This window comes from Leptonychotes weddellii, chromosome 2, assembly GCF_054177405.1.
Source record: "Leptonychotes weddellii isolate Sample4059 chromosome 2, ASM5417740v2, whole genome shotgun sequence".
Classification (NCBI taxonomy): domain Eukaryota; kingdom Metazoa; phylum Chordata; class Mammalia; order Carnivora; family Phocidae; genus Leptonychotes; species Leptonychotes weddellii.
The window spans coordinates 45,256,354-45,265,031 of NC_138370.1; the positions used below are offsets into that span (position 1 = coordinate 45,256,354).

The 8,678-nt window shown below is 34.0% G+C and overlaps 1 pseudogene; it reads right to left on the reverse strand.

Annotated features, from left to right (window-relative positions):
• The window catches only part of LOC102726747 (cytoskeleton-associated protein 2-like pseudogene), an 11,939-nt pseudogene extending 4,198 nt beyond the window's left edge, over window positions 1–7,741 (reverse strand).
• Between the last annotated feature and the right edge of the window lie 937 nt (window positions 7,742–8,678).

Below are 8,678 nucleotides of genomic sequence, written 5' to 3' on the forward strand. Positions count from 1 at the left end.
CCCCCAGCACAATCCAATATTATTGAATTGGAGACTTCAACACACCTCTATCAGGAATGGATAGATTCAGCAGGGAAAAAATCAGTAAGGACATAACTGAACTCAACATCATCATATATGGATATAATGTACATCTATAGACTACTTGATCCAACATCAGCAGCATACACATTCTTCTCAAGTTCCTATGAAGCAGTCCCCAAGATAGAACATACTCTGGGCCATAAAACACATCTTAAGAAATTTAAAATTATAGAAATGATGCAATGTCTGCTCTCATATCCCAAGGGAATTAAACCAGAAACCAGTAACAAAAAGATAGCTGGAAAATTTCAAAATGCATGGAGAAAAACAACATACTTCTAAATAGCACATGGGTTGAAGAAGAAATCTCAAGAAAAATTTAAAATATTTTGAGATAAATACCACAGTTTATCAAAATTTGTGGGATGAAGCAGAAAAGTAGTACTATAGAAAAGAGGCAAGATCAAAAATTAATTATCTAAGCTTTCACTTTATGAAAGAAGAGCAAATTAAATCCCAAGTAAGCAAAACAAAAACAATAATAAAAATTGGAGTAGAGATCAATGAAATTGAAACAGCAGGTAAAGGGGTAAATAAACTATGTACATCCAGAGAATGAAATATATTCAGTGATAAAAAGAAATGTGCTATTAAGCCATGAAGGAATCTTAAATGTATATTACTAAGTGAAAAGGCTACAAAGTGCATGATTCTAACCATTTGACATTCTAGAAAAGGCAAAACTATGGAGTCAGTAAAAAGAGCAGCAGTTGTTGTGGGTTAGTTGGAGAGATAAGGTTGAATGAGTAGAGAACAGAATATTTTTAGGGCAGCAAAACTATTCTGTATGATACTGTAATAGGGGATACATGCCCTTTACATTTGTCTAAACCACAGAATGTAAACACCAAGGGTGAACCCTAATGTGAACTATGGACTTTGGGTGATAATAACGTTCAAATACAAGCTCATCAATTGTAACAAATGTACCAAACTGAAGATGTTGATGATGGGGGAGGCTGTGCATGTGTAGGGCTCAGGCATATGGGAAATCTTTGTACCTCTGCTCAGTTTTGCTGTGAACCTAAAAGCAGCTCTAAAAAATAAAGTCTATTGAATTAAAAAAAAATAGAACTGGAAGCACTAGACATCAAACTAATTTAAGGAATCAAGATCAATGTATGACAACAAATCTGAAAAACATTATGTTAATGAAAGAAATAGTCACACAAAGCCACATGTTGTATGATTCCATTTATATGAGATGTTTAGAATAGAGTTGTTGTTGGAGACAGAAAGTAAGTTAGAAGTTCCCAGGGGCTGGAGACAGAAGGAAACAGGACATGACTGTTAATGGATCTTTTTTTCATAATTAAAATCTAAAATCAGATACTGATTATGGTTGCATAGTTATATGAATATACTTAAAAACCACTGAAGTGTACATTTTTAAAGGATGAATTTTTATGGTACAAATGTAAATTATAGCCCAATAAAGCTGCTATTTTCAAAGTTAATTAAATATAAATATCTTCAAACATTAAAGTGTTGTTTTATAAGTGGATAAAAGCAAATAGTAATAGAGTTACAAACTTTTCAGATAATACAATGGAATTTTCAAATGGAGCTCAAAAGAAGTCAGACTTTTTTAGAAGAATTAAAGAGCAAAGAAGAATGTATGAAACTCATTATAATGTTTATTTTATAGATAACTAACTAAAGCTAAGTAAAAACAAGGACTTTCGCCCAGGTAAGAAGGAGAGGAAGTGCCAATGCTAGTACTTGGATTCAGGGCAGTTATAGCCAATGCCAAAAATATTGTTTTGCTCTTGAAGTTTTCTCAAAATTCTTGTGTCTTAGCAAATAAATTTCTTTCTCATATTAAATCATATTTCTAGGACACAAATAAAAAAATCTTTAAGGTGTTAAAAAATTCATACTTTAAAAATATTTACACTTCTAACATTTTTTCTTCAGGGCAGAAGAAAGAGAAAATGCATTTAAATACTCCAGATAGTTAAAATTTCAAAAACATCCAGAAAAGCACTAATAAAAATGCTTGCAAACAAATAGAATTCTAACCATTGTGACCACAGATCTGAAACTGCTCCTGTGAAACATTTGTTTGCATATGTGTCATTAAAGCTGTCTTGTTTATTTGGGGTACCTAGTTCAGAAACATCTCTTTTGTTGGTATCTATTTAATATGAAAAATATATTCTGGTATGAAAATAGGCCATTCATCAGTTCTGTCACTATTAAATGAAGGCAAGTTAATCTCTCTGGATAAAAATTCCAATTTACCGAAAAAGATGCTGCATCGATTGTTATATATATTTGATTTATTCATTCATTCTATAAGTTTTTTTATTTTTTACTTTTTTTTAAAGATTTTATATATTTATCTGACAGAGAGAGACAGTGAGAGAGGGAACACAAGCAGGGGGAGTGGGAGAAGGAGAAGCAGGCTCCCCACTGAGCAGGGAGCCCCATGCGGGGCTCAATCCCAGGACCCTGGGATCATGACCTGAGCCAAAGGCAGACGCTTAACGACTGAGCCACCCAGGCGTCCCTATTCATTCATTCTAAATGGTCCTCTAACCTATATTCTTTGTCAGGTACTTTAGTAAGTTTTAAGATCATGATATAAGATATCTTTAAAGGTCTTCCTGGTTTAGTTAAAGAAACAAGTACATAAATAAAAATTTGAAATACTTATGATAATTTTAAAGTTGATATAAGCATATGGCATAGAGGAGGGGCACCTAAATCTACTGAGTGGGTAGATGAGTGGCAGTGTTGAAATAAAATTTCTAAATTAAAAAGTCAAGAATTTCTTTTTTCAAAATAAAAAAATTTATGACAATTACTGAAGCTGCAACTCTTCCAGTTTTCAAGTAAAACGTAAGCCCCTGTACATGAAAAGGTGTTCACCACCACTAATCATCAGGGAAATGCAAATTAGAACCACAATGAGATATTACCTCACACCTGTTGATTGGCTACTTTTAAAAAGACAAGAAATAACAAGTGTTGGCAAGGATGTGGAAAAGAGGGAATACTTGTGCTGCACTATTGGGGTGAATATAAACTGGTGCAGCCACTATGGGAAACAGTATGGAGGTTCCTCAGATTATTAAAAATAGAACTATCATATGACCCAGCAATTCCGCTTCTGGGTATTTATCCAAAGGAAATGAAAACACTGTCAAAAGAGATATCTCCATACCCCATGTTCATAGCAGGACTATTTACAAGAGCCAAGTTATGGAAACAACCTAAATGTCCGTTGATGAATGGATGTGTAAAGAAAAAAAAATATGAAATATTTATAAATAGAAATATATATAATAGAAATACAGGAATATTATAAAAATAGAAGGAAATCTGCCATTTCTAGTATGAATGGATCTTGAGGGCATTATACTAAGTGAAATAAGACAGAGAAACACAAACACTGTATGATTCCTTTAGGAAACTAAAAACAAACAAACAAAATAAAACCCATAGGTACAGAGAATAGATTGGTGGTTGCCAGGAGTTAGGGTTGAGGGATGGGCAAAATGTGTAAAGGTGGTCAAAAGGTACAAACTTCCACTTACAAATAAGTCCTGTGGATGTATTATACAATATGGTGACTAAAAGAAAAACAAAATTAGCAACCCCCAGCTACAACCTAATTTCTGTGCTTACCAAAAAAGAAATCAGTGCAGTTTCAGACAAGTAAGAGCACAAAATTATGCATAAATTTAATGAATCTCATTATCTTCCAAACAGATCATGTAGCATATGCAAAACAGAACATTTAAGAGTTTGGGGGGCTCCTGGGTGGCTCAGTTGGTTAAGCGACTGCCTTCAGCTCAGGTCATGATCCCAGAGGCCCGGACTGAGTTCCGCATTGGGCTCCCTGCTCAGCGGGGAGTCTGCTTCTCCCTCTGACCCTACCCCTTCTTGTGCTCTCTCTCTCTCAAATAAATAAAATAAAATCTTAAAAAAAAAGTGTTTGGGATTCATTTGAGGATTTATATTATAGTACTTTCCAACTAATATACTGATTAATACCTTTGAGGAAGTTAAACATGTGAACATTCTATTACAAGACAAAAAAAAGGATGAATAGGAGTGCCTGGGCGGCTCAGTCAGTTAAGTGTCCAACTCTGGATTTCGGCTCAGGTCATGATCTCAGGGTCATGGGATCCAGCCTGAAGCCCAGCGCCACACTGGGTGTGGAGCCTGCTTAAGATTCTCTCTCTCTCTCCTGCCCCTCCCCCCACTCTGCACATGCTCGCTCTCTCTCTCTCAAAAAAAAAAAAAAAGAAAAGAAAAGAAAGATAAAAGCAACGAATAAAAGCAACAAATTACTAACTGGAAAACAGCTATACTAATCTGACTGGGGAAAATCTTCTGTAATGAAAATATGATTAAATGCTTTGCCTGGAAGCAAATTTATGCAATTCATAGAAAAAATCAATTCAAAAGAAAATATACAATGTATATAATATATCTAGATAAACCTTTAACAGTATCTTTAGATATTTCTGTGTTTTAAGTTAGTATTACACAGACAAAAAGCATGATATTCTGAGAATAATTCCAGTATTGGGGGTTAAAAAGTTAAATATGTAATAGATATTTTTTAACTTCAAAAATGAAAGAACATATCTCAGGAATTAACAATTTTATTTTTTTAATAACTGTTCTTTATTTCCCTAAACACTACACAGAATGAGGCTAAGTCAATATTTACAAATCAAAATTTCTGATGGTAACCCAAAAAACAAAATTTATTGTGTTTATTAGCCATAGAATTCATCTCATAAATATTGTCTATGTGACTTAATAAGTCTTAAATCTTTAAACACCAGTACATATGAGGGAACAAAATTCTGATAAAACTGTACATATAGTAAAAACTATTTTGATTGGCTGATGTCAACACTTCTTACATAATTTGAAGAACATGAGAAAAACTGTGTTGATAGCCAACGATAAAAGCTGGTCTAAAAACATTTAATTCAGTTATAATTTTCCAAGACCGTCTCCCAAACAATGTGTGTTAAGATTTCTAAGGCCTAGTCATTATGGAAAAGCTTGCCAAACTTTCTCTGCATGTTGCACATGAAATATAATTTCATAAAAATACCTAAATTAGGTAAGCATTAAGTGTATTTTTTTTTCCATTTGTATGTATGTCTCCATTTCCCTCTCTCCACTTAAACCTAAATATATTTATCCTATTGAAGGGGTTCAAGACAAGTCTCCCCAAAATATGCTTAGGCATAATGATTATTTTGAGTTTAAAGCAATCAAGACCCAGCAGATTCAGGAAAAGCCCTTTGCCATCCCACAACTGCCTAAAACGATTCAGACAGAGGACCTGCTCCAGGAAAAGAGCTAACACCATAGATAGATAGCTACATTAGGATATGAACTAGATATAGCAAGCAGGGAGGAACTTAGCAAGGCCAGTTTCCAAGTCCTCTCTGTCTCGCGGTTTCTGAGTGGCCCAGCAAACATTTGCACACCAAACATTTACTCTTTTTCATTCTTCCTGAGGATTGCATTCTTGTCTTTTGAAGACCCAGACCCTACCTCCTTATCCTTAGTTCAGAATGACATATATACCTCATTCTGCCTGTCTTTAGAATTTCCATGTCTATGTGGATTCCCATATGCTATTAAATTTTATTTTCTCCTGTTAATCTGTCTCATGTTAATTTGAGTCTTAGTCCAGCTAGAAGGACCTTGAAGGGGACAGGAATTCTTGCTTCCTGACATTATATAATTAGACCATACTAAATATTCTTACTTCTATGAGCTCTCTAGGCTTTGAGTCTTATATGAGTCATTTCATTATTCTAAATGCTTTATTGCATTCACAAAACCTGCAAACATTGTAGAATAATAAAGGTTTAATTTCCAAATATTATTAAAATGCTATAACGCTTTAACTTTTACCATAATATTTTCTGCAGCATGTGTGACAATATTTATTGCATCCAAATATTATACATACATACCTTTTTTATTTTTGAAATTTAGAAATTTTATCAGATCTTGACAAACTCCATTAGTAATCATGTTTATTTCTTAAATTTGTTGATACTTGATTATGTTAGCATATTTTCTTATATCAAAAGACTCTTGTCTTCTTGCTGTAAACTCCACTTACACAGTGCTTTTTTCTCCTTAGCTAAATTGCTGGATTTTTTTTTTTCTAATTGTTTACTTAGATTTTTACATTAGAATCTACCTGAAAGCTTGTGGTATTTTTCTTGATTTTAAATTTATTAATTACTCATTAACAAAGTATGCCTGGCTCTTTTTTCTTTTCAAACCTGCCTAAAGTTCAGTGAGTCTCCTCAATAGGATAATTTAGTTCTTTATTCAACTCATTAAGAGATTTCTTTATATATTTGTTCCTTACTATCTCTTAAGCTCTATAATTTTTTTCTTATGGAATTCCAAATTTTTTGTTATTTTTATTGTATCTACTCTCTAAATGTTATTTTTATTGTATCTACTCTCTATATTGTTTGAGGTTTTTTTCTTCCACCACAACTCGTGCCACTTTGTATTTTCACTCTGGGCTTTGAGACATTTCTTCTGCTAGATCTTCTATATCTATAAGTGTGTTCATGATTTGAACATACTATCTTTCAGTTTACTTACTGAAGTATTTAGTCGGGAAATCCTGTTATTTTAACTCCAGAAAGCATTTGTGATTGGGGTTTCACTTGAATTTTCTTAAGGGTTTTTGTTATTTGTTCAAGTAGTTTTCTGTCTCTTGCAGCAACTCTATTTTGCTGGCATGAACTGTGCTTGTACTGACTGGATCTTCCTCTCTCTGGCCATTAGAATCCCTTAGATGATTTGTTATTTTCTCTACTGGCCTTTAGATCTGGTGTTAGGAGTAAACAAATGGGGCGGTCTGGCCAGTTTTTACAACCCTGAGCCAATGGTACAGGGGTAGAAGGGCTGCTCGTCCCCTGCTGAGTAGCAGGATGAAGCCTTTGCAGTTCCCAGGTCCCTGGGGAACTTCAAGAGAAGATGTAGTCCAGCTCCTCCCTAGTTTCTAAGATCACACACATTGGACAAACTTTCACCAATGTCAGATTTTCCTCTGGGAATTTCTGCGTGCCACGTTTTTGCTCAGTACGTGGTGATTCTATCCTAGCCCAGGGAAGAAAGAGTCCTCATCAGTTTTCTCTGTCAAGATCTCCTTCAAGCCTAAAGCTTCTCCTGTTCCCATTAGTGGATTGATTTCAACAGCAAATTGACTTGGAAAAGACAAGTAGGCAAGAGTTTGGAGAAAATGTGTAGAGAGCCCCATGTATTAGTTTGGTAGGGCTGCCATTTAAAAAGTACCACAAATGGGGGTAAAACAACAGAAATGTATTGTTTTACAGATATGGAGGCTAGGAGTCCAAAATCAAGGTGTTAGCTTTGGTTCCTTCTGAGGACCATGAAAGAAGGATCTGTTCCAGGCCCCTCTTCTTAGCTCATAGATGGCCATCTTTTCCCTGTGCCCCTTTCATCTTCTTTCTATGAGTATCTATCTCTGTGTCCAAATTTCCCCTTTTATGAGGATATTAGTCATACTGCCTTAGGACCCCTCCTAATGAATTATTTTAATTTGATCATCTCTATAAAGATTCTATCTCCAAATAATCACATTCTGAGGTATAGAAGGTTAGGACTCCAAACATACCTCCATTCAGGGGATATGATTCAACTCACAACCGTCATATTTAGATCAACTGTCTATCCGTAACACTTTATTGAATTTATTAATTAAGCTAGATTGGTCTTGACCCCACATACCATAAATGTAGGCAAATTGCAACACCAAATCTGGACATAGCTAGAATCATAAAAGGACTCTAGGCTAGGGGATCATGAAAACCAAGAGAACATTATCATAAGCAACCTTAGAATTTTACATATACATTCTACACATTACCAGCTGAAAATGAACGAGAATTTTTTAAAACACTCAAAGCTGTTATTGCTGCTATGAAAGTTTTATCTATACACGACCCTATGGGTTATTTATTTGCATTTTCACCTGAGTGAAAGGTAAAGCATAAAATATTTTCCAATACATTTGGGAAAAACAAAGAAAAAGAACTACTTGGTTTAAAAGTAGTCATCATTTAAGTTTAATCACTTTAAGTGTCAAGTGGGAGCTCCCTAGTAAAACAAATCAGTTTGCATTTCATTTAAGCTTAGTGAAAGGTGGAGGGGAGAAAATTGCAGAGAGAAGAAAAGCTTTAGTTTGAAAATTCAAAAGTAAAAGAATTAATAAATCATGTTAAATGCCTTCTTTTGTTAAAAAGGAAAAATAGTTAATAACTACTTAATTAAATAGACTTTAAAAATATTCTAAAATATGCCACTCAAAAGAATTTTTAGAGTTTTATAATTTAAAAGGGGAGAATAGGTAATTTTCTATTGCAATCAAATGCACAATTGGCTCATAACCATGGTATTAATAGGTCTTATGTATATTTTCATTAGCTCTACATAAATTCTATAGTGATCCCACATTCTTGGAACAATTGGTATTATTGATTAAACTTAACTTCTTCAGTCTGTTGGCTTTAACATTTTATCTCATAATATAATTTGCATTCCTTACCTACAAATAAAGT